This window comes from Oncorhynchus keta, chromosome 33 (genome assembly GCF_023373465.1).
Source record: "Oncorhynchus keta strain PuntledgeMale-10-30-2019 chromosome 33, Oket_V2, whole genome shotgun sequence".
Taxonomy (NCBI): domain Eukaryota; kingdom Metazoa; phylum Chordata; class Actinopteri; order Salmoniformes; family Salmonidae; genus Oncorhynchus; species Oncorhynchus keta.
Window position 1 is genome coordinate 6,630,622 of NC_068453.1, and position 26,775 is coordinate 6,657,396.

Below are 26,775 nucleotides of genomic sequence, written 5' to 3' on the forward strand. Positions count from 1 at the left end.
TCAGTTTGAAATGAGAAAATTCACAATGAATTGTTTTGCGCCATGATGTAATCCAACAGTGTATGCCAAAATCGTATTTATTTCAAGTTCTCTCATTGATCGAGACAGAAGGCTGCCAATCAGCAAATTAGATGCATGTTGTCAACAGAAGAGTCAGTCAGGCAATCAAATATATTTACAAAACCCTTCTTACATCAGCTGATGTCACTAAGTGCTGTACAGAAACCCAGCCTAAAACCTCAAACAGCAAGCAATGCAGGTGTAGAAGCACGGTGGCTGGGAAAAACTCCCTAGAAAGGCCAGAACCTAGGAAGAAACCTTGAGAGGAACCAGGCTATGAGGGGTGGCCAGTCAGTGAAGGCTCACTACTGACAGTCTCTTAGAAAGTTTGCAGAACAGACATAGGTAGTGCTGTACTTCCACTGATTGTTGACACACACATTTCACCATACCCCAGTACATTGCCCCTGTCACAGCTAAGTGTGAATCCCTTTTAATTCCACCCAACACAGGATTTAATGTCCTCCAGCACACAAGCCAAACACAGAAGATCAGGGCAGATAAGTATGCTCAAGGTAAGTTGTATTTTAAATCCATGGGTTAACATGGATCAGACCACATTTCCCCACCTCCCATAGCAGACTGTATGATTTCCCGGATTGTGTCAACACAATAGAGCCTCCCCTCAGGTGGGTTGCCCTCCCCCTTATTGCTTCAGGGAAATATCAGGCTTGCAAAACTGACACACTGCAAATTGTTCTGATATGGAACTGCAACAAGATAGTTATTCTTAGGGTAGTCACAGCAAACAATATGGTGAAAGGCACTACAATACAATCTCACACTGGTGCTGCACACAACATGGCCCTGCTCTACTCTGCCAACCCCTGAAACAGATTATACTGCTATGGGACAAAATAGGGAGGGGGAAGACAACATATAAAAAAGGGTGGGGATAGGTTCGATTTCTTGGGCCAGACAAATACAAAATGATATATCATACACTGCATTTGAGGAGCAATGGGAAGGTAATTATGCTTTGAAAGTTGATCCACTTGTAAACTCACTTTTGAGAAAATCTCATTTGAATGTTTTGCTAACTAGTGAAGAGCTCTTCTTTGTCTACACCCATTAAGCATCATTCACACCCTCTTAAGCTTTAGCCTCACGCATCTCGTTTCATTCTTGGGGAGCACACTTCACGCTCTTGCAGATGATTTGTTTACCTCTGGATAACATGAAAACATCAGGCAACCATTTCATTACACTTTTTTTGCAGGCGTTTACTAATACCGGCCATATTCAACTGGTGTTGTACACACGTCATGTAGCGTTAGGTAACAAGCCAGCCAGTCAATGTTAGCAACTTAAAACAACAATGAAAACCACCAACAATGCAACAGTGCTGGGAGCTAACCAACCATGTTCAATGTTAGCTAGCTAACATTAGGCTCTAACTAGAACAGCAATCGGCTCTGGGAAACTAATAATAACGACAGCTAGGGAGCCAGATATCCAGCTAGCTAGGTAAACAATATACCTAGAGAACTAAACAACGTGTAAATTCACACACGTTACGTTAGCTAATGAGCCAGCAAGCTAACGTTAGCTAGTTAAACAACAATGAACAGTGCAAACAATGCCACAGTGCTGGGAGCTAACCAACCATGTTCAGTGTTAGCTAGCTAACATTAGGCTCTAACTAGAACAGCAAAAGGCTCTGGGAAAGGAATAACAATGTCAGCTAACGAGCCAGCCAGCTACCATTAGCTAGCTAGCTAGCTAGGTAAACAAAGCATCAGTTCACACACGTCATGTAGCTAGTTAATTGAAATCCATTCCAGGTGACTACCTCATGAAGGTTGTTGAGAGAATGCCAAGCTTGTGCAAAGCTGTCAAAGGCAAATTGACACTTTTTTGGTTACTACATGATTCCATAGTTGTGATGTCTATACTATTATTCTACAATATATAAAATAGTAAAACATTAAAAAAAAAACTAGAATGAATAGGTGTTCTAAAACCTTTGACCGGTAGTGTACATATCTCATGGCTTAAATTGGAGGAGTGATTGACTTCATCACTACTGACTTGCTGAACGCAACAGAGGTGTCTATTTAAACAACTAGCACATGGCTCAGACACCCATGCATAAACCACATAACATGCCACCAGAGGTGTCTTCACAATCCTCAAGTCAAGAACAGACTATGGGCGGCGCACAGTATTACATAGAGCCATGACATCGGGTAACCGATGCAAGGAGTAGAATCAGATATAAACAGATAAATATACACCTTATGGAACAGTGGGGATTGTGAATAGATACACACACACACTAGCACATGCACTCTAAACATACGTACATTGTTATTGTTGTGTGGTGGTATCATACATTTTGTATTGTAAATATGTAGTGGTGTAGTAATGTAATATGATTTGCTGTTTAATCTTCTGTTTTATTTGGGATGTACAGTGCCTTCGGAAAGCATTCAGACCCCTTGATTTATTCCACATTTTGTTACATTAGATTTATTCTAAAAGGGTTTAAATAAATAAAAATCCTCAGCAATCTACACACAATACACCATAATGACAAAGTGGTGTAATAATGAAAACAGGATTTTGTTGAGGCACAGATCTGGGGAAGGGTACCGCAAGATTTCTGCAGCATTGAAGGTCCCCAAGAACACAGTGGCCTCCATCATTCTTAAATAGAAGAAGTTTGGAACCATCAAGACTTCTCTGGTCTTATGAAACCAAGATTCAACTATTTGGCCTGAATGCCAAGTGTCATGTCTGGAGGAAACCTGGCACCATCCCTACGGTGAAGCATGGTGGTGGCAGCATCATGCTTTTGGGGGTGTTTTAAAGCGGCAGGCACTGGGAGACTAGTCAGAATTGAGGCAAAGATGAAAGGAGCAAAGTACAGAAAGATCATTGATGAAAAACTGCTCCAGAGCGCTCAGGACCTCAGACTTGGGCGGAGGTTCACCTTCCAACAGGACAGTGACCCTAAGCACACAGCCAAATACAAAGCAGGAGTGGCTTCGGGACAAGTCTCTGAATGTCCCTTCAGTGGCCCAGCCAGACCCTGGACTTGAACCCGATCGACCACCTCTAGAGAGACTTGAAAATAGCTGTACAGCAATGCTCCTCATCCAACCTGACAGAGCTTGTGAGGATCTGCAGAGAAGAATGGTGTAGCAAGCTTGTAGCATCATACCCAAGAAGATTTGAGGCTGTAATTGCTGCCAAAGGTGCTTCAACAAAGTACAGAGTAAAGGGTCTGAATACTTACGTAAGAATCTGTTTTCTATTTGTAATAAATAAGCAACAATTTCTAAACTTGATTTTGCTTAGTCATTAGGGTATTTTGTGTAGATTGAAGAGGGGGGTGTAATCAATTTCATAATATGGCTGTAACATAACAATGTGGACAAAGTCAAGGGGTCAGAATATTTTCCGAAGGCACTGTAAGTGCCTTAATGTGTCTGGACCCCATGAAGAGTAGATGTTGCCTTCACAGCAGCTGATGGAGATCCCTAATAAATACAATAAACAAATAACAATTATTTAAGACAATGAATATTTAATAAGGCCGGCCTTATTTTGAGAGCTTAGTTTTTCCTTAATACAGTGTCCTGAAACTCATGGTTTGCAGCCACATCAGCCCAACAAGTCACATTGTGCTGGCTTGCAAAGTGATGTGTAAATGTATTTTGGAATCCAACCATTGGGGATATCCAACTTTTTTGTGTGTTTTATTCATCCCAACCTGCATTCAGAATGGCTGCCAGAGTTGGGAAGACTAAGACAAGAGACTACCTAAGCATCTAAATTGGAACAACATTTATCAGTAATGGGTGCAATAAATCCAAGTTACAGATTGGATTAGTTTTGAAAAATGTATGTTATTTATACAAACATTATGAACACCTGCTCTTTCCATGACACAGACTGACCAGGGGAAATCCAGGTGAAAGCTATTATCCCTTATCGAGGTCACTTGTTAAATCCACTTCAAACATTGTCGATGAAGTGGAGAAGACAGGATAAAGAATATTTTTTTAAGCCTTGAGACATTTCAGACATGGTTGTTATGTGTGCCATTCAGAGGGTGAGTGGGCAAGACAACATATGTAAGTGCCTTTGAACATAGTATAGTAGTAGATGCCAGGCACACAAGTTTGTGTCAAAAACTGCAACGCTGCTAGGTTTTTCACACTCAACAGTTTCCCGTGTGTATCAAGAATGGTGCACCACCCAAAGGACATCCAGCCAAAGTCACAGAACTGTGGGAAGCATTGGAGTGAACATGAGAAAGCATCCCTGTGGAACGCTTTTGACACCTTGTAGAGTCCATGCCTGACAAATTGAGACTGTTCTGAGGGCAAAAGGGGGGAATGAATATTAGATGTTTTGTACACTCAGTGTACTTGAGTAGCATAAGATTAATTAATCAATTAATGTACATGCAAAGAAATTGATATTGAAACAAACAATTCTAAAAATCTACCAGCAATAGAGCATGCTGGGAGATATGACAATGATGGGTGTGGTTTTGGTTTTGGTTCAACACTGGTTATTAACAACAATAGGGTTCTGTTATGCCACTGAGTGATCATTTAACTCCTAAATTAACATCAGAAATATTACACTGAAAAATCAACACTAGTTAACATTGGCCAATTTGCTGTAAATTAAATGTGAATGTCACATGCATGTCTACTCTTACTCTTTGGCCGTAAAATAACAACACCTTCAAATGTGAACGGGGTATCAACAGAACAGTTTCACAGCACAACAGAGTATTTCCAATCCCCATAACCCCAGAATTTTGTCCAGGCTTACGAGCGACACAATAACACTAAGCATAGCTGTCATTTTATGTCGTCATTAGAAGCTAGAAAGCGGGTCTTGAATATGGCTTTATGTCACTGTTTTTCCGTTCCAAATGGCACCTTATTCCCTGCATAGTGCGCTACTTTTGACCAGAGCCCTATGGGCCCTGATCAAAGGTAGCGCACAATATAGGGAATGGGGTGCCATTTGGAACGTGCCCGTAATGTCACTAAGGACTATGGTGCTCTCTGTTCTCCGCTTCTTTCCTGGCCACTCATATGTCATATGGCGGAGGTGATATTCTAACGAGGTCGTTAGCGAGGATTTTACTATGCATTGTTCATTATCTGTGTGAGACAGGGCTGAGGAATCACACACACAGGATGAGGCATTAATAAAGCTGTCAGCTGTAGAGTTAATTTATTCACTGATTTATTCTGTCATTCAATGCCTCGTATTTGCAAAATCTCCGCTTCATTCGTTCCGTGGCAGTCCGTCTTCTCTTTCTCAATTTTTGCTCATTCACTCCCACTTGCTATTGCCCTCTCTCTAACTGTCTGGTGCTGTTTCGCAGGGCCGGCGCCAGAACAAATCAGTTGGACGGGCAATTGAAATCCATATGGGGCACATTCCTTTTTCACAGGTCTGCCTATGTGTTTCTCTGTCGGCGCGACTATCTATATTAAAATATGTATTTGTATGGGCAAGGAGGTACGATAGGTACGGTCCCCTAAGGCCCACCTCTACCCTTCCCAAAATGTTATTCATTGGTATAAATATCCTGTAATTGACCTGCTTGGTCCATATATATATATATATATATATATATATATGGGGATATACACCGTGGGGAGAACAAGTATTTGATACACTGACGATTTTGCAGGTTTTCCTATTTACAAAGCATGTAGAGGTCTGTCATTTTTTTTTATCATAGGTACACTTCAACTCTGAGAGACGGAATCTAAAACAAAAATCCAGAAATTCACATTGTATGATTTTTAAGTAATTAATTAGCATTTTATTGCATGTCATAAGTATTTGATACATCAGAAAAGCTGAACTTAATATTTGGTACAGAAACCTTTGTTTGCAATTACAGAGATCATACATTTCCTGTAGTTCTTGACCAGGTTTGCACACACTGCAGCAGGGATTTTGGCCCACTCCTCCATACAGACCTTCTCCAGATCCTTCAGTATTTGGGGCTGTCGCTGGGAAATATGGACTTTCAGCTCCCTCCAAAGATTCTCTATTGGGTTCAGGTCTGGAGACTGGCTAAGCCACTCCAGGACCTTGAGATGCTTCTTACGGAGCCACTCCATAGTTGTCCTGGCTGTGTGTTTCGGGTCGTTGTCATGCTGGAAGACCCAGCCACGACCCATCTTCAATGCTCTTACTGAGAGAAGGAGTTTGTTGGCCAAGACCTCGCGATACATGGCCCCATCCATCCTCCCCTCAATACGGTGCAGTCGTCCTGTCCCCTTTGCAGAAAAGCATCCACAAAGAATGATGTTTCCACCTCCATGCTTCACGGTTGGGATGGTGTTCTTGGGGTTGTACTCATCCTCCTTCTTCCTCCAAACACGGCGAGTGGAGTTTAGATCAAAAAGCTCTATTTTTGTCTCATCCGACCACATGACCTTCTCCCATTCCTCCTCTGGATCATCCAGATGATCATTGGCAAACTTCAGACGGGCCTGGACATGCACTGGCTTGAGCAGGGGGACCTTGTGTGTGCTGCAGGATTTTAATCCATGACGGCGTAGTGTGTTACTAATGGTTTTCTTTGAGACTGTGGTCCCAGCTCTCTTCAGGTCATTGACCAGTCCTGCCGTGTAGTTCTGGGCTGATCCCTCACCTTCCTCATGATCATTGATGCCCCATGAGGTGATATCTTGCATGGAGCCCCAGACTGATTGACCATCATCTTGAACTTCTTCCATTTTCTAATAATTGCGCCAACAGTTGTTGCCTTCTCACCAAGTTGCTTGCCTAGTATCCTGTAGCCCATCCCAGCCTTGTGCAGGTCTACAATTGTATCCCTGATGTCCTTACACAGCTCTCTGGTCTTGGCCATTGTGGAGAGGTTGGAGTCTGTTTGATTGAGTGTGTGGACAGGTGTCTTTTATACAGGTAACGAGTTCAAACAGGTGCAGTTAATACAGTTAATGAGTGTAGAACAGGGGGGCTTCTTAAAGAAAAACTAACAGGTCTGTGAGAGCCGGAATTCTTACTGGTTGGTAGGTGATCAAATACTTATGTCATGCAAATTAATTACTTAAAAATAATACAATGTGATGTTTTAGATTTCGTCTCTCTCACAGTTGAAATGTACCTATGATAAAAACAAATTACAGGCCTCTACATGCTTTGTAAATAGGAAAACCTGCAAAATCGGCAGTGTATCAAATACTTGTTATCCCCACTGTGTATATATACAGTATATCACAAAAGTGAGTACACCCCTCACATTTTTGTAAATATTTAAGTATATCTTTGAGGATCTGAAAAAAAAGAATTGTTGCTCTACATAAAGATTGCCTGGGCTATAAGAAGATAGCCAAGACCCTGAAACTGAGCAGCAGCACGGTGTTCAAGACCATACAGCGGTTTAACTGGACAGGTTCCACTCAGAACAGGCCTTGACATGATCGATCAAAGAAGTTGATTGTAATGGTGCTTGTCTTTGGGAAATAGACGTATGAGTGCTGCCAGCATTACTGCAGAGGGGGTCAGCCTATCAGTGCTCAGACCATACGCCGTACACTGCATCAAATTGGTCTGCATGGCTGTCGTCCCAGAAGGAAGCCTCTTCTCAAGATGATGCACAAGAAAGCCCGCAAACAGTTTGCTGAAGACTGGATTACTGGAACCATGTCCTGTGGTCTGATGAGATATAAACTTATTTGGTTCAGATGGTGTCAAACGTGTGTGGTGGCAACCAGGTGAGGAGTACAAAGACAAGTGTGTCTTCCCTACAGTCAAGCATGGTGGTGGGAGTGTCATGGTCTGGGGCTTCATGAATGCTGCCTGCACTGGGGAGCTACAGTTCATTGAGGGAACCATGAATGCCAACATGTACTGTGACATACTGAAGCAGAGCATGATCCCTTCCCTTCGGAGACTGGGCCGCAGGGCAGTATTCCAACATGATAATGACCCCAAACACATCTCCAAGACGACCACTGCCTTGCTAAAGAAGCTGAGGGTAAAGGTGATGGACTGGCCAAGCATGTCTCCAGACCTAAACCCTATTGAGCATCTGTGGGGCATCCTCAAACGGGAGGTGGAGGAGTGCAAGGTCTCTAACATCCACCAGCTCCGTGATGTCGTCATGCAGGAGTGGAAGAGGACTCCAGTGGCAACCTGTGAAGCTCTGGTGAACTCCATGCCCAAAGAGTGTTAAGGCAGTGCTGAAAAATGATGGTGGCTACACAAAATATTGACACTTTGGGCCCAATTTGGACATTTTCACTTAGGGGTGTACTCACTTTTGTTGCCAGTGGTTTAGACATTCATGGCTGTGTGTTGAGTTATTTTGAGGGGACAGCAAATTTGCAGTGTTAAACAAGCTGTACACTCACTACTTTACATTGTAGCACAGTGTAATTTCTTCAGTGTTGTCACATGAAAAGATATACTCAAATATTTACAAATGTGAGAGGTGTACTCACTTTTGTGATATACTGTGTATATATATATATATATATACAGTGCCTTGCGAAAGTATTCGGCCCCCTTGAACTTTGTGACCTTTTGCCACATTTCAGGCTTCAAACATAAAGACATAAAACTGTATTTTTTTGTGAAGAATCAACAACAAGTGGGACACAATCATGAAGTGGAACGACATTTATTGGATATTTCAAACTTTTTTAACAACTCAAAAACTGAAAAATTGGGCGTGCAAAATTATTCAGCCCCTTTTATTTCAGTGCAGCAAACTCTCTCCAGGAACACACCAGGCAGGTCCGAGATACTGTTGTGAAGAAGTTTAAAGCCGGATTTGGATACAAAAAGATTTCCCAAGCTTTAAACATCCCAAGGAGCACTGTGCAAGCGATAATATTGAAATGGAAGGAGTATCAGACCACTGCAAATCTACCAAGACCTGGCCGTCCCTCTAAACTTTCAGCTCATACAAGGAGAAGACTGATCAGAGATGCAGCCAAGAGGCCCATGATCACTCTGGATGAACTGCAGAGATCTACAGCTGAGGTGGGAGACTCTGTCCATAGGACAACAATCAGTCATATATTGCACAAATCTGGCCTTTATGGAAGAGTGGTAAGAAGAAAGCCATTTCTTAAAGATATCCATAAAAAGTGTTGTTTAAAGTTTGCCACAAGCCACCTGGGAGACACACCAAACATGTGGAAGAAGGTGCTCTGGTCAGATGAAACCAAAATTGAACTTTTTGGCAACAATGCAAAACATTATGTTTGGCTTAAAAGCAACACAGCCCATCACCCTGAACACACCATCCCCACTGTCAAACATGGTGGTGGCAGCATCATGGTTTGGGCCTGCTTTTCTTCAGCAGGGACAGGGAAGATGGTTAAAATTGATGGGAAGATGGATGGAGCCAAATACAGGACCATTCTGGAAGAAAACCTGATGAGTCTGCAAAAGACCTGAGACTGGGACGGAGATTTGTCTTCCAACAAGTCAATGATCCAAAACATAAAGCAAAATCTACAATGGAATGGTTCAAAAATAAACATATCCAGGTGTTAGAATGGCCAAGTTAAAGTCCAGACCTGAATCCAATCGAGAATCTGTGGAAAGGACTGAAAACTGCTGTTCACAAAAGCTCTCCATCCAACCTCACTGAGCTCGAGCTGTTTTGCAAGGAGGAATGGGAAAAAAATGTCAGTCTCTCGATGTGCAAAACTGATAGACATACCCCAAGCGACTTACAGCTGTAATCGCAGCAAAAGGTGACGCTACAAAGTATTAACTTAAGGGGGCTGAATAATTTTGCACGCCCAATTTTTCAGTTTTTGATTTGTTCAAAAAGTTTGAAATATCCAATAAATGTCGTTCCACTTCATGATTGTGTCCCACTTGTTGTTGATTCTTCACAAAAAAATACAGTTTTATATCTTTGAAGCCTGAAATGTGGCAAAAGGTCGCAAAGTTCAAGGGGGCTGAATACTTTCGCAAGGCACTGTACATATATATTCATTCCATTTATTTTTTCATTTGCTTTTTTTTCTCAGGCTGGGTTATCTGCTTTTGGTCATGTATGGGATCTGATGCATCAGGAAACATGGGACAGGTTTTTCATGGAGCTGAGGAATTGAAGAGCATGTATTTGCATGAGGAGACAGGAGTTTAAAACAAAAGGCCTTGATGTGACAGAGGTCGAGAGAAAAAACTATGTCGGGAGGCAGAAAGTGCTGATCCTACTACTTTCATTTGCTGTCCCCAGTCCACCTGGCCATGCTGCTGCTCCAGTTTCAACTGTTCTGCCTTACTATTATTATAGCCACCGTGTTTCTACACCTGCATTGCTTGCTGTTTGGGGTTTTAGGCTGGGTTTCTGTACAGCACTTTGAGATATCAGCTGATGTACGAAGGGCTATATAAATAAATTTGATTTGATATCACAGCAACAGACAGGGTGTGAATGTAATTATGGCGCTCCAATATTATGTGTTTCATACACAGGAGCCTATGTGTTTTCACATAACATGTTGTGTAAGATATGAGTGACACACACACACAAACATGAAGTACAGTAATGGTAGGAAACTCTGATAAAGTATGTCAAACCGCATCTATGGGGCGGGAGCAACTCCCAGTTCCCACAGAAAGTAAAACCAGAAGTTTAATTGAGAGCATCTGATGAAATCAATCCAACGCCACCCGTTCAGCAACATACAAATTTGAGCATATTTTATTAACGTTTTCATACCTACATTCCCACATTCTCTTTCAGAAGGGTTAATTTTTTTTTCTGCTGAATAAAGAAGCAGAGAAGAGTGACGTAAGGAGGAGACACCAGCAGTGGTTAGTTATCAACAGAGAGAGACAAAGTGAGAGGAATCTTCCTCAGATTCTTTCGTGAATAATGATGATGGAGAAACATTACTATTTCAGGATCTCAGATGGTATTTTGGGGTTGCTGGTGTGTAAAATGTGATGTTGCTATTCACAGCTCTGTGTTTCGCATATTACCGCCCCAACAACACGACCACTGGGAATACAACATGAATATGATACATTTTTAAATTCAAAGTTACAAAGCAAAGCTTGTTTGCAGTGAAGATCTACCAACTTATTCTGCACTGTGATATTAGTGACATGCCCCCGATTGTGCGTTTTGTAGAGCCTTGCGGTGGAGTTGCAGTACCAGGCTGTGATGCTTGACAGTATCCTCTCGATGATACTCATGTAGAACACTGAGGCTGTTTACTTGGCACCACTCCGTCAGAATGCCTACCTCCTCTCTGTAGGTCATCTCTTAATTGTTGGTAATCAGGCCTACTACTGTTGTGTCTTCTGCAAACTTGATGGAGTTGCAACTGTGTGAGGCCGAAGTCGTTGGCATTACAGGGAGTACAGGAGGGGACTGTGAATGCACCCTTTTGGGGCCTACCATCACCACCTGGGGAGGCTCGTCCGAAGGTCCAGGACCCAGTTGCATCGGGAGCCGTTCAGTCCCAGGGCCGAGAGCTTGCAGTGAGCTTAGACGGCACTGACATTGAAGGGTGACCTGTTGTCGATGAACAGCATCCTCACACATGTGACTAACCACCTGAATTTGGTCTTATGTAGCAACATTTGAATTTCGTTTTTTTTTTACACTGGGTAAAAGTAGAGACTCAGAGCTACAAAATAGGATATCATACACTGCATTTGGGGAAACAATGGGAAAGTAATTTTGCTTTGAAAGTTGATGAACTTGTAAACTGACTTTTAAGATAAACGTCTTTCAATGTTTTGTTACTGCTATTGGAGAGCCCTTCTTTGGCTCCACCCATTCAGCACTGTTCACACCCTCTTAAGTCTTAGCCCCACCCATCTCTTTAAGGGTTGATCCAACCGTTCTCTACTAACTTGTCAGCTACTTCCGGACATCTAAGAGAGAGAGAACTGCTCACTGAACATTACTATCACTCTACCTGTGGTTTCGTATTCAGAGCGCACAATGGACTCTCTGGCCAATGAGTAGGGTTGTTCCGAAAGCTTTGAACTCACAACTACAGTCAAGCACCCAAGCTAACTGGCTAACATTGGCTAGCTACGTCCAGACACATAATGAGAGAACACCCCACTCTGACCATTTTACCCACCCTAAAAGAGCTGGTTAGGATTTTTTCATGTTATCCAGAGCGTTGGTGACGAACACTTTGTTGCCGACGTTTACTGACACCGGACATATTCAACGGGTGTTGAGTGTTCAAAAATTAGTTATTCTGTGCTTTAGCACACTAAGACGAGAGTCTTTTGTTAAGAAATGTAGCTAGATAGCTAGCTAGATAAACAATGAATCCCAATGCATGATGTAATGTTAGTTAGCATGCCAGCCAGCTAATATTAGCTAGCTAGCTAACAGTACACTAACTTGACATGAAAATACTTTGTCAAAAGTAGAGTGAAGTCTTTTGTTAAGACATGTTTAGCTAGCATTTTTCCTATATTGTTGCCTGGAATTAAAATACATTTTGGGGGGGTTTGTATCATTTGATTTACACTATGCCTATCACTTTGAAGATGCAAAATATTTTTAATTGTGAAACAAACAGAACTTGAGCGTGCATAACTATTCACCCTCCACCCAAATTCAATACTTTGTAGAGCCACCTTTTGCAGCAAATACAGCTGCATGTCTCTTGGGGTATATGTCTATAAGCTTGGCACATCTAGCAACTGGGATTTTTGCCCATTCTTCAAGGCAAAACTGCTCCAGCTCCTTCAATTCGGATTGTTTCTGCTGGTGTACAGCAATCTTTAACTTTAAGTCAGTTGCACAAAACATTGTAAGGTTAATTTCCCCTTAAATTATGTGAAAAGGTTAAGGGTGCCCGTGAGGTCTCTTAACTGCTTCATTCAGTGCGGAAATCAATTTAAACAGCATTGTGGAGGTGAATGTTTTCATCTGGTCTAGTTACAAAATGAAAACATCAACCAGCTAGCTACTTAGCTAAACAATGGAAGGTGCACAATCCATGGCTACAAAGCTAGCTGGCTATTTAGCTATAGGTAGTCTTGAGTCATGTAGTTGAGGAAAAAAAGTAACTTCAAGAAGTGATTTATTATCTTCTGAAGCAATTTGGTTATCCTGTCTTGATTGTTGAAGTTATATTTAGCTACTTAACAAAATTAAAGTGATCTCAATGGTAACCAGATACTCGTTCTGCAATTACATACCTTCAAACTATCGTTAAACCTCCAACCTTTTGTAACTAGGGGGCAGTAGTTTCATTTTTGGATAAAAAACATTCCTGTTTTAAACGGGATATTTTTTCACGACAAGATGCTCGACTATGCATATAATTGACAGCTTTGGATAGAAAACACTCTGACGTTTCCAAAACTGCAAAGATATTGTCTGTGAGTGCAACAGAACTGATGTTACAGGCGAAACCCAGATAAACATCCAACCAGGAAGTGCCCCATATTTTGAAAGCCCTGCATGCTAATGACTCCTTATATGGCTGGGAATGTGTTACGAATGAGCTTACGCTTTCTACTTATTCCCCAAGGAGTCTACAGCATTGTGACGTCTTTTTACGCATTTATGTTGAAGAATAGCCGTAAGGGACCACATTGAGCAAGTGGTCACATGATGGCTTCCGCAGAAAATCTTGCGTAAAGTACACAAGTAGCCATTTTTCCAATCGCTTCTTATGAGAAACCAATTGTCCCGGTGGATATTTTATCGAATGGATATGTGAAAAACACCTTGAGGATTGATTCTAAACAACGTTTGCCATGTTTCTGTCGACATTATGGAGCTAATTTGGAAAAAAGTTTGGCGTTGTAGCGACTACATTTTCCGGTCGATTTCTCAGCCAAACGTGAAGAACAAACGGGAGCTATTTCGCCTACAAAAATAATATTTTTGGAAAAAGGGAACATTTGCTATTTAACTGGGAGTCTCCTGAGTGAAAAAATACGAAGTTCTTCAAAGGTAAATGATTTAATTTGATTGCTTTTCTTATTTTCGTGAAAATGTTGCCTGCTGGTAGCAGAGCCTAGCATAGCATTATGCCATGATAAACTTACACAAATGCTTGTCTAGCGTTGGCTGTAAAGCATATTTTGAAAATCTGAGATGACAGTGTGATTAACAAAAGGCTAAGGTGTGTCTCAATATATTTCATTTGTGATGATCATGAATAGGAACATTTTCTAGGGATATTTATGTCTGCTGCGTTATGCTAATTAGTTTGAGGCTATAATTATGCTCCCGCATGCGGGGTGGGTAGTATCAAGATTAAGTATGCCCTTACCTAAGGAAATATTTGAGGGGCTCTATGCAATGCCTTTAAAAAATGAAGGTAAAATTATTCCTTTAGGGAAACACTAAAGATGCTTTATCCAACAGGGCCCAGTAGTTTTGTTCAGTAGAGTAAAGTATAGTACAGAACGGTACAGTACAGTTTAATACAGTAGAGTACAGTTTAGTTCAGTAGAGTGTATTAGAGCAATGTAGTGTACAATACAGTATAATATACTTTGCTGTACTCTACTGCGCTCTACTTTATTTTACAGTACTGTACTTTCCGTTACTGTACTGTGTACTGTAATGTACTGTACTCTGCTCTACTGTGCTATACTGTGCTGCCTAATCTTGTGGACCGAACTAAATCTTAACCAATTATAGACGTCTATGTTCACACCAAATATAGGCCGGTCTGGACCATACGTCTGTGGATGTTGAAATCAAGGCTGGTCCATACTGGAGCAAATCTGAAACAAACGTAGACGCCTAGGATTGGTTCAGATTTGGTCCGGAACAGACACAAAATCTATGTCCTTGGAAACAAAAAAAGTCAGCCTAAAGATGGTGCCATTAGTAAATGCTTAGTGGGCTTCTAACCTTGCAGACCATGGTTAGATTAGATGGTGAATGTGGAAGAGATATTCAGTCACTGTGAGGAAAAAGGCAAACTGAAAAAAGTCCAAGTTGACTTCTCTTTATGACGAAGAAACATTAGATTTTGGTATCAAAGTCTCCATCAGGGTGAGATGGCGAGGAATGAGATGAGACTCAGCAGTGACGTATTCTAAGACCCTGGCGCACTCATCACTAGATGGCAATAGTGACTCAAATCAATCGAAAAGAATGAGGTAGTTCCCTTGGTTAAACTGTAGAAATATAATATTTTTGATGAATACATTTTGAAACGACATACACTCTGGACAAATATTACTTGTACAAACTGTTGATTGAAATCATTCATTATTAATATACTGCGTACAACTTTATGTATGTAATATTTTCTGTGGGCAAAGCAGTGAGAGTTTGGCCCTGCAACGAGAAGAGCCTGAATGCGTTTTGTAGCTTAGTGTTGAAAGGAGATTGATACTAGGCCAGTTCATGTGGATGCTGGTTCTGTGAAGAGTAACAATGCAGCAACAATACAGCAGTTGCCAGATACCTATGTTGATGCCAGTGCCTCTCTCTCGCTCTGGATGTTTGACAGTAATAGTAACGTATTTTCTTTCCAGTGAGTGCCGCCAAGCAGCGTCCAGCAGCACAGATGTTTGGAATGGCCTTGTGGAAAATGTCAAATTATGGACAATTTTATTACAGGCATCGGTAATGACTGGCGAGTCACCTGGCTGTGTCCCTGTGCACTCCGTGTATTAATCAGAGCTCAATTGCCATAATAAAATCATCAACAGCAAACGACAACAACAAAAATAGTCACACACACGCACAAACAGTGGAAAACAAAATGCAGAGGAAGAAACACATCACTCAACAAGACCGATCCCTGTAATGGTTCTGCACAGTCAAAATCATGTTTTTATCAAATTGTATGATATTTGGATGAAACCGTATCAAAGTAGGATGACCAAAGTATGACGTTTTGATCATACAATTACTGGCCCCCTCACCTGTGTGAAAAACTTTGATTCAGGCGGGATTAAGGGCTTTATGTGACATCACAAATGATGTGACATCACAACAGTTTACAGTTTTTTACAATTGCTAGGACACATTTCTCAATAGTTAGGTCACTTTTTCAAAACTCTTCACACAGTGAGCACAACAGCAGTCTATGTGGGCTAAACCGTGGATCATTTTGCATTGCTTTGGCACAAAATGCATTCAATGACTCCATCTTTCAAGTTTCATGAATTATTTTCTCCCTCAGACACAACCACCACCAAAACTCTATGTACCTACAGGCCAATTTTCACGTTTACATAGTTTTGAAAAGAGTATTTGAACTTAACATGACATTAATAACGTATTGAAATATATTCCAAATCTAAAAGAATAAAAACTATCAAAACAATTAGACCAACCACAGTTGATTCCCATTGTAGCTGAGCACCTATCCAGGTGATAGTCTTTCAATTTCCTTACCATCTATACAAAAGGCGACATCTTAGGAATAATGCTGTACTGTAATGTAAACATGGACCCAGCCAGATATAGAGAAGTGGCTGGGAGAGGAGTATGTATGCGTGGTGGAAGAAGACTGAGAGGAAGATCAAGAGCTGTAGTCTCAGATGAGATTATGGCTACTATAATTGATTGTGTAATAAATCATGGTCTATCAATAAGAGAGGCTGGTCTGAGAGTGCAGTCAAATCTGCAACGGTCAACAGTGGCATCTATTGTGAGAAATTTCCGGCAAAACAACAGTAAGATGTGCATTCTGCAAGGGCATCTGACTGAACTGCACATTATAGAAGTAAATTGTGCAAAGCCTCCAAACCCATTTGTATGTAATTGTTTTTGTATTTCTGCATAGGACCAAACAGTTACCTCCCACAGGCCGGGGAGGTAGGATTTTCACTGCTGTGCAGGAAACTGCAACTTTGATATGGTAATCAGAAACAATGGCATAAAACTCACAGAGATTCGGGACAGTGTTGGCAGACAACATTACATTTGGAAATATTCACAATGCATGACAACTATTTGCAGAGTCCTGAAACAACATGTCTGGACGAAGAAGCTGTACACTGTCCCCTTTGAGGGGAACTCTGAACGAGTCAAGAAACTCAGGAACCACTATGTCCAGGTAAGATGACTATAAAATACAGAACTGGTTGTGAACAAAACCAAACAGGGCAGAGGCACACAATGGTATGATGTTAGATATAATGTAAACTACCGTAATAGCCTAAATCTTATGTTGCCTTGTGGATTTATTTTAGAGACTCATGGAGATTGAAGCCAGGCAAACACCCCACATATTCATCTTTGCAACGAGGAAGAAATGTGATTGGGAAAAGAGCCTCAGTGGATGTCCCGGGCCAGAGGGGTGCCAACATCACAATGTGTGCAGAAATATCCTCTGATGGATTGCTGTTACACAAACCAATAATTGGGCCATACAACACCGAGCGTCTCATTTCATTCCTGGATGACCTCTATGGAAGGGTTGTACCAAGCGAGGAAAGGGTTGCAGTGAGGCAAAATCGGCCAACGTTTGTAATTGTATGGGACAAGGTGGCATTTCAGCCCATCCCAGGACGGTGTCGCTTTTCCTCCCACCTTACTCTCCATTCCTCAACCCCATAGAGGAATTATTTTCCTCATGGAGGTGGAAGGCTTATGCCCACCATCCACATGATGAAATGTGTATTTCCCAAGATGACATAAGATGTGGATGAGAACCTGTGGCCAAATGCAGAAGACAGGGTTGACTAGCATTGCTTCTGTATCAGTAGATGGTGTATATACAAATTCTTGCATTTTTGGAATCACTCAATGCCAAAGAAATGACATGACATATTAAAGCATATTGCATCATGTATGATTCATTCATGTAACATATACTGTAGTGAATTCTAAACAGCAGAGGTGTCAGTCTTGTTTTGTAAAGATATATTTCAAATGAAAACATTGTGTAATGCTACCTGTTGGTGTTTTTTTAGGTCATTGTTTTATGAGTGACAAAGTGTGCTTGTTGGGTGACAACCGTTGCTAGTGTTATGAAATCATAAAAGCATTCAAGTGCCCTGAACTTGTTGAGATAAAAAGCTCCAAAACCATAAACTAAAAGTAAAGCTATCATGCTTGTAAACAAATGTGACCGAATGGCTCGATTCGGTCTTAAGTAGAACATTTTCAAATGTTTTTTTTACATTAGATAAAAGTAGATACTCAGAGCTTGAAAATGCTATTCCATACACTACAGTTGATGAACAATGGGAAAGTAATTCTGCTTTTAAAGTTAATAAACTTCTAACCTCACTTTTGAGAAAATGGCCCTTACATTTTTTAAACCTACTGGAGAGCTCTTTGTCTACACCCGTTCAAAATCATTCACACCCTCTTAAGCCTTAGTCCCACCCATCTCTTTAAGGATTCACTTGTGAGATCATGTACTAAACAAACAAATTTCAAGACTAAAGGCTGGTTTATACTACGTCTATCGACAGTTGTCGCAGTGTCATCGTGAACAATCTATTGTGGTCTGACAAACTTTTTCTTGTCGTTATGAAAAAGTATGAACACAAAAAGATATCAGCAGCCTGGTGGTCAAAAATAGCATAACTGGTGTATTTTAACACCACCCGATTTAAAAATGAATATATATATATAAAATGAATATATATATAAATATGAAAATATATAAAAATGAGTATATGTTAATCTAGCAAACCAGGCAACTAAAAGCAGCTTTCTAAAAAATGTTTTGGTTAGTTTCTAGCTTGTTAGCTAGCTAGCTAATGTTAACATCTTATGCCTGCAGTGGCAGTATTGAGTAGCTTGGATGAAAGGTGCCCAGAGTAAACGGTCTGCTCCTCAATCCCAGTTGCTAATATATGCTTAGTATTGGATAGAAAACACTCTGAAGTTTCTAAATCTGTTTGAATGATGTCTGTGAGTATAACAGAACTTATATGGCAGGCAAATAACCTGAGAAGAAATCCAAACAGGAAGTGGAAAATCTGAGGTTGGTCGATTTTTCAACCCAGCCCCTATTGAATACACAGTGGGATATGGATAAAGTTGTACTTCCTAGGGCTTCCACTAGATGTCAACCGTCTTTAGAAACTTAAATGAGGCTTCTACTGTGTTGTGGAGCCGGATAGGAGCTCTTTGAATCAGTGGTCTGGCAGAGAGCCAGGTCCTGGTCATGCGCATTTCACATGATTAGCAACCTGTGTTCCATGGCTTCTCTACAGACAAAGGAATTCTCCGGTTGGAACTTTATTGAAGATTTATTATAACAACATCCTAAAGATTGATTCTATACTTAATTTTACACGTTCCTTCGACCTGTAATATAACTTTTTGAAGTTTTAGTACCGACATTTGGATGGACCTGCACGAGCGTTTGGATTTGTATACTAAACGCGCTAACAAAAGTAGCTACTTGGATATAAATAATGGACATTTTCGAGCAAATCAAGCATTTATTGATCACACGTCCAATAGTTTGTATTAACTAGCGGGCTAAGGGCTGTTAGTTACCTGTTGACAGAGTGCGACATTGGTTAAAATTTCATTTTGATATAAAATGTTGCTTCACTATTTAGTTGGGTAACTCATGTATATAACGTTACTTTACCTTGTGTTATATTTGTGATGCCTGTGGTCTGAAAACCAAGCTTATATTGGCTAGCCACTTCAGTTCACACAATTGTACTAGCATGAAATAACCACAAAGAGCAGTTCAGATGAATAAGAGACACGATGCTACGGTTTGTTTGATCTGAACGGTCTAGTTGTAAAACATTTCATGTCATTGGCTGGAGTATTCAAGATTCAACATGTGAACTTTTGCGATGAGACAGATCCATTTAGCCATTCAAATAACAGTAAGCTAACATTGTGTTAATTTAAGCAGCTTGTTAGCTAACCAAGCAGAGCGCAAGCTAGCTATTTTGCTGTACATAGCTAGTCTGGCGTCTTTGTTTCAACACAGAATTATAAAGCTACATCATTTACCGTGGAAACGTTCTTAACTGCACATCTTGTGTTCTTGATCTGAATGCCCCATCTTTAGTCAGATCTGAATGCCCCATTTTTACCTTGTCAGCTAAGGGATTCGATCTTGCAATCTTTCGGTTACTAGTCCAACGCTCTAACCACTAGGCTACCCTGCTGCCCCAATCATCATGGTATTCCATTTAATCATGTGTGATATTCTGGTCTGATAGTTAATTTTAAAGGCAAAATATTCAGAATAATATTTGCTATCTTTCAGCTAAAGGAGACTCTACATTAACAAGTCTCGAAGGTGAAGCATCTGTGCATTGAAAAGTGAAAAGGACTACATTGACATCCCAGAACTTCAGAGAGCAGTGTTGAAAAGACTGGGCTCTCAAGTGGGACTACCAAGGAGAATGTTCCTGAGATCAGATGACCCAAGACTACCTGAAGTGCCACCACCAACAACGGCTGAGCTGCTACAACGTCGAGGAGACGTCGCCACACAAAACAGGGTGCAGTAAGCACACCTTTGAGCTGGGAAGGACCTGAGCTTTCCCTGTTGTCAGACTTGGTGGTGTGACAGCCTACACAGTAGTCAGAATTGTTGTTGAAAAAGGTGGGCCTACAATCAAACATATAAATCAAATAAATAATGGAAGATTGTGTGAGAAACAATTCTTCTGCATTTTTTAAATCTAGCATATAGTCATCATTATTGTACATTTGGAGTGTTTTTTAAATTAATTACTAAACGGTCCTCTGTTCTTGGATATCTATGCTCTTGGCGGTTAACATTTCAAATTAGCAGACCTACAGGTGGGTACATATCCAGAAAGACAGGTCGACTACCCTGGTGTAAATAGAGTACAAATCAAGTTGGTCCGATTACACAGATCAGGACAAATAGCTTTATTAGGGACATAAATAAGAATACAAGGTGGTCTATGTAACCTTCCTCAAAATGACAGAAGCACAGTGTAAAGGAAACATTATGAAAAAGTACTGAACTGATATCACAAAGACCAAGGAGAATTCACAATAAAAACAAATGGAGTATTTGAGATCGAAATAAAGAATAAATTACGGTGTAGCTGTGGAAAGCATTATCTTGTTATGTAAACATACTTGGTCAAAAATAAATGGAATTTTGCAGTGGTGAAATGGCAGTTGTTGTGTGTTGTAAGGTGCAGGAGTATCGCTGCAATTCTTGCAGGTGCACCAGTAAGGTTGTCCTTAGTCCCTGAGATACAGTAGCTCTCCAGTACTCCTTCATGTCAAAGAAAACTCCTGGTAGACAGGAAATGGCCAGCTCCAGATCCTCTCCCGTTTCATCAAAGAACAGCTCTTGCAATTTAGCCTGTGACGATAAGAAAAAAAGCAACATGAAATTACAGATTGCAGCCAAATGTTGTGTGATATGATTATGTTGTGAAACAGGTCAACAGTACCACAGGTGAAAGATTTTTACTAACCTTCATCTCAGCCAGCCTCTCTTCTTGCAATTGGGCAGACATTTCCTGTCCAATTCTTTCTGCAGCTATGCCTGTGCCCCTGGATGGTCTGTGACTCTTCAAAACTGGAATCCTACAGAAAAATGATGTACGCCACCGTCATGACTCTCCTGTGAGGATCCGAAGGATCAGGTTACAGTGGGTCCGCTCTACAGCGCCCTCTCTCTCTCCTGCAGAGGGGGGTCATAAATACCTTGCAGAAACTCTGCCTTTGGGCTCTGCAGGATTGAAGGGAAATAACACTTTTGTAGCAAAGACATTTTTCCTGCCAAAACTCCATCATCCAAAAGTGGAGAATGAATCAATACTTCTAATATAAAGAATGTTGGAAATGGTGGGGGGACTTAAAGAACAATCATGTCGAATTTGTTACTAATCTGTGATGTAACTAAGGACAGTAGAACAACATACCTGTATCTCTGAATGTGTGTATATTTCCCAGATGTACATCTACATTTTGTGGAATTAATATGATTAAATATGAAACCATTTGTGAGAAGATGAAATGTGATCTTAGCCTTCTAAATGAGAATGTTTTTTCATATAAAGTTTATCCAGTCAGTAACCACGCCCACGTGAGCACAGACATTATGCCAAACGTAATGGAACCACCCTTTTTTCCAGAGTATATAAAGGGACCCATGACTAAATTCTCAGTAGACCAGTACATTGACGGGTTGCTACTGGCATGTAAAATGGTTCTAGCTTTACCCTGAATAAACAACCATTGAGACCAGTATACGGAAGGCATTCAGGACGTATCAAAAGGTTAGACTCTACATTAGACCAGCGTGACCGACACTGTGAGCTGAAAGGTACGAAATGGTTCGAAGCTCTCTCTCAAAGAAGACTACACAGGAACATTCAGTCGGCAGCTGTTTAAGTACTTTAGTCTGCGGACTTGACAGAAGACAAAGGACTATTTACTCTCACCATTCTAGATACCTTTATCAAACAACCATTGGTAGATCCGTTCTAACAGACACTCCAAAACCAAGAAGCTGCCACAACAAAGGACATGGTAACCTCTGGTGGACAACCAGAGACTTTCTGTCGAATTTACACCCCGTAGATGGATCGAGTGTTTTCAACAGAGAGACAGCGAAGACATGCAAACGTAAAGATGCGTGTTGCAATTATTTCAAATGAGCGGCCGTTCATGTGCAAAGTATTCACATTTCCATGAGCATAGTTTTCAGCTGTATGTATGATATTTGAATTCTTTTGTCCCTCCCTTTCCCTCTCTTTTGAATCCGCCATTTTGTGTAACAAGCCGTCATATCGGTTTAGTTCGCTAGGGATCTTTCATTGCATCGTGTTAGTAACCAATAACTATACCGCATGTGTGTGTGTGTTTTACGTATTTCTGTGTGATTATTTTGTTAGTTAGTAAATAAATAATTAAGCCAATTTGTATATCGCTGATTCATCATTTATATTGGGGTTCGTGCAGAATTTTGTGACTTTCAGAATGAGACTGATGAGGTAAATCATAATTAATTGATGACGATATATTTATGTCTTTAGAGTTCATTTGAGAAACGGTAACTTTTTCCATTGTGCCCCAAGATTGCTCATGACTTAATTTTTACATGAGTAATTAAACATAGTTAATTAATTTGATAAAATAATGTCATCGCATTAATGATAGTAATGGCAAGACAGACACAAATATTAGGATTGTATTTTAATGTTTACCACATGGTCTTTTATATGTAACCAATAAGGATTTTCATGCAGAAGAGTTGAGTATAACACACACAATATCTTCATAGCCATAGCTCTCTAGAATCAAGGGGCAATCCCAGCAATCTTGGCATTCTCTCAACCAGCTTACCTTGAATGCTTTTCCAACAGTTTTGAAAGAGTTCTCACATATGCTGAGCACTTGTTGGATGCTTTTCCTTCACTCTGCAGTCCAACTTTTCCCAAACCATCTCAATTGGGTTAAGGTTGGGTGATTGTGGAGGCCAGGTCATCTGATGCAGCACCCCATTACTCCCCTTCTTGGTCAAATAGCCCTTACACAGCCTGGAGGTGTGTTGGGTCATTGTCCTGTTGAAAGAAAATTGATAGTCCCACTAAGTGCAAACCCGATGGGATGGAGTATCGCTGCAGAATCCTGTGATAGCCATGCTGGTTAAGTGTGCCTTGAATGTCTTCACTATTATTCCACAATGTGGAAAATAGTAGAAGTTAAGAAAAACCCTTGAATGAGAAGGTGTGTCCAAACTTTTGACTGGTACTGTATATTTATTTATTATGAACTGTACCCAGACCTCACCCAATGTTATCTAAAGTTGTCCAAGATTAAACAGTGCTGATAATTCCATTTTGGATAGCTATCTTAATTTAACAGCCATGATTTTGTCTATATGTTAAAATAACCAAACCGTTTCATAAACAAATCATTTGTGAAACCATGATGTGATGTATGACAGGATTGGATGTTGCATGCGATTTCAATTTTGTTTGAGCTGCTTTATGTGTAAGCACATTTGATTAAGCTCTTACTGCAACACTGAGTAGGCATTTTGCTTGACATAAGCGTTTAAAAGAGCTGTCAGCCAAGGTGATCTGGTTCCCCTCTCACTCAATCTATTAGCTCCCTGCCTACTCAGCTTCTCTTTTCAGTAAATGTTCTCAAATAAATCAGAAAAAAAATAGTATGGATGATATTTTGGTAACTCCAAAGGCTATTTTAGATGGGAATCAGGATGACTGTGTGGGACCTTTTAAGAAGAACTGGAGGAGTTCCTCCTTCGTTCTTGAGTAATCAGCTGCCTGTGCCCTGCATTGTGAAATGTCTGAAGCTTTAGGCAAAGTTGTATGTTGTGCTGCTATATCCACTCTCTTTGTGAGCAGAATCCTGAATGAGACAAATCTTTCGGGAAAAAAACACCACTATCTCCTATCTCTGTTACAGTGGGTGCTGTAAGAAGAAAGAGGGTTCCTCCATACGGTACAAAGAATAAAGCTACCTTAAACTCCCCAAAACAGTGAAAGGTTTTGCCCTATTAATCTTCATGTTCGTTCTTCAATACTTCACAGTTCATTTATATGAGCTAAGTTTATTTTTTATTCTTCCCTCTGATTAAGTTAACTGAAGCGAAAGCAACTAGCGCAACAACAGAAGGTGAGAGGAAAAAAAGAGAGAAAAGCCATTTGCTATTCATTACCCTGAGTTTTGTACTCCAAATAATGTACAACCAGCACCAGTGAGCTTGGCAGTGCGGTAATGCTCTGCTCTTTGTCTCATGTGTGGATAACTAACTAACTACGGCTGCAGTAAGACTACACAGCTCCAGCCCTGGCTCTGTACTCTTTGGATCTATCTCTCTGGCTGCCAGCTGGCCCTTTCATGTTGTCTTATCACAATGTCCCGAGAGAGTATACACAGCCTCTTCTCTCAGTTCTACACCCACTACCACCAACCACAGCCATTCATTCCTAGTCTGCTGGAGACATTGGATTCCTCGGCTACACAAGATCACATTTTGGAACAAAAAGAGCTGGTGGAGCGTTAATGAGGATAGGGGAGACGCGAACGTCTCAACTGGCCAATTGCCAGGGGAAATGCAGAGCGCCAGATTTAAATAAAATGCTATATAAAATTCAACTTTCATTAAATCACGCATGTAAGATACTCAGTTAATAAAGCTACACTCGTTGTGAATCCAGCCAACATGTTCAATTTTAGGGAAGAGAGATGGGGGAAAAATACAATTCAGAACAGTTAGTCCTCTGGGTTTTGCCTGCTACATAAGTTCTGTTATACTCACAGACATGATTCAAACAGTTTTAGAAACTTCAGAGTGTTTTCTATCCAAATCTATGAATAATTTGCATATCTTATATTCTTGGCATGAGTAGCAGGAAGTTTAAATTGGGCACGCTATTTATCCAAAAGTGAAAATGCTGCCCCCTATACCTTAAGTTTAAGTCATACAGCAGATTCTCAATTGGATTGAGGTCTGGGATTTGACGAGGCCATTCCAAGACATTTAAATGTTTCCCTTAACTTCTTATGGCTTTGGGATAGTATTTCAACGTCTGGATGAGAACTGTGCCCATAGTAAACTGCCTGTTACTCAGGTCCAGAAGCTTGGATAGAGAACCCTCTTAAGTTTCCAAAACTGTTAAAATAATGTCTGTGGGTATAACAGAACTGATATGGCAAGCGAAAACCCGAGGAAGTGGGATTTTGTTTGATGTGGGTATTTTCAATTGAATGCCTATAGAGTATCTAATGGGTTAGGACCCAAATTGCAGTTCATATGGCTTCCATTAGATGTCAACAGTCTTTAGACATTGTTTCAGGCTTGTTTTCTGACAAATGAAGAGGAATGAGACCTTTCTGTCAGTGGACTGTAGAATCATGCAGTGCTGGTTTGCGCGCATGACCGAGTGCGGGCCCTTCATTTCTTTCCATTCTATTGAATATGAATTTGTCCGGTTGAAATATTATTGATTATTTAGACAATTGAGAACCTGAGGATTAATTATGAACATTGTTTGACATGTTTCGACAAACTTTACCGTTAATATTAGGATGTATTCATCTGCATGTTTTGACCGCCTTTGGGCCAGTGGATTACTGAAGAAAACATGCCAACAAAATTGGTTTTTTAGGATATAAAGAGGGACTTTATTGAACAAAATGAACATTTATTGTGTAACTGGGACTCTTGTGACTGCAACCATATGAAGATCAGGTAAGTGATTCATTTTATCGCTATTTCTGACATTTTTAATTCCTTTACTTGGTTGAAAAATGCTTGTATGCTTTTGTAAGCGGGGAGCTGTCCTCAGATAATCGCATGGTGAGCTTTCGCCGTAAAGCCTTTTTGAAATCTAACAAGACGTTAATCTTTAAGCCGATAAATAACACTTGTATTTCTTATGAATGTTTATTATGACTATTTCTGTATTTTGAATGTAGCGCTCTACAATTTCACTGGATGTTGTTGAGGTGGGTTGCTAGCGGAATGCCTGCATCAGAAAGGTTAAACCACTTGAGTGTTGCTTTAGCAGTATGCTTAGGGTCAATGTCCTGCTGGAAGGTGAACCACCGTCCCAGTCTCAAATCTCTGGAAGACAAACAGGTTTCCATCAAGATGTTCCCTGTATTTAGCTCCATCCATCACTCCTTCAATTCTGACCAGTTTCCCAGTCCATGCCAATGAAAAATGTCCCCACATCATGATGCTGCCACCAACATGCTTCACAGTGGGGATGTTGTTCTCGGGGTGATGAGAGGTGTTGGGTTGGCATCAGACATAGCATTTTCCTTGATGGCCAAAAAGCGGAGCGCCAAGTCTATGACAAAAA

General features: G+C 40.6%; 1 long non-coding RNA gene across 1 annotated transcript; it reads right to left on the reverse strand.

Annotated features, from left to right (window-relative positions):
- Nucleotides 1-20,827: 20,827 nt before the first annotated feature.
- Nucleotides 20,828-23,716, reverse strand: LOC118365869 (uncharacterized). Its single transcript, XR_004821841.2, has 3 exons — nt 23,282-23,716; nt 21,406-21,517; nt 20,828-21,290 (listed from the first exon to the last, which is right to left on the reverse strand). It is a non-coding gene; the product is annotated as an uncharacterized LOC118365869 (long non-coding RNA).
- Nucleotides 23,717-26,775: the final 3,059 nt, after the last annotated feature.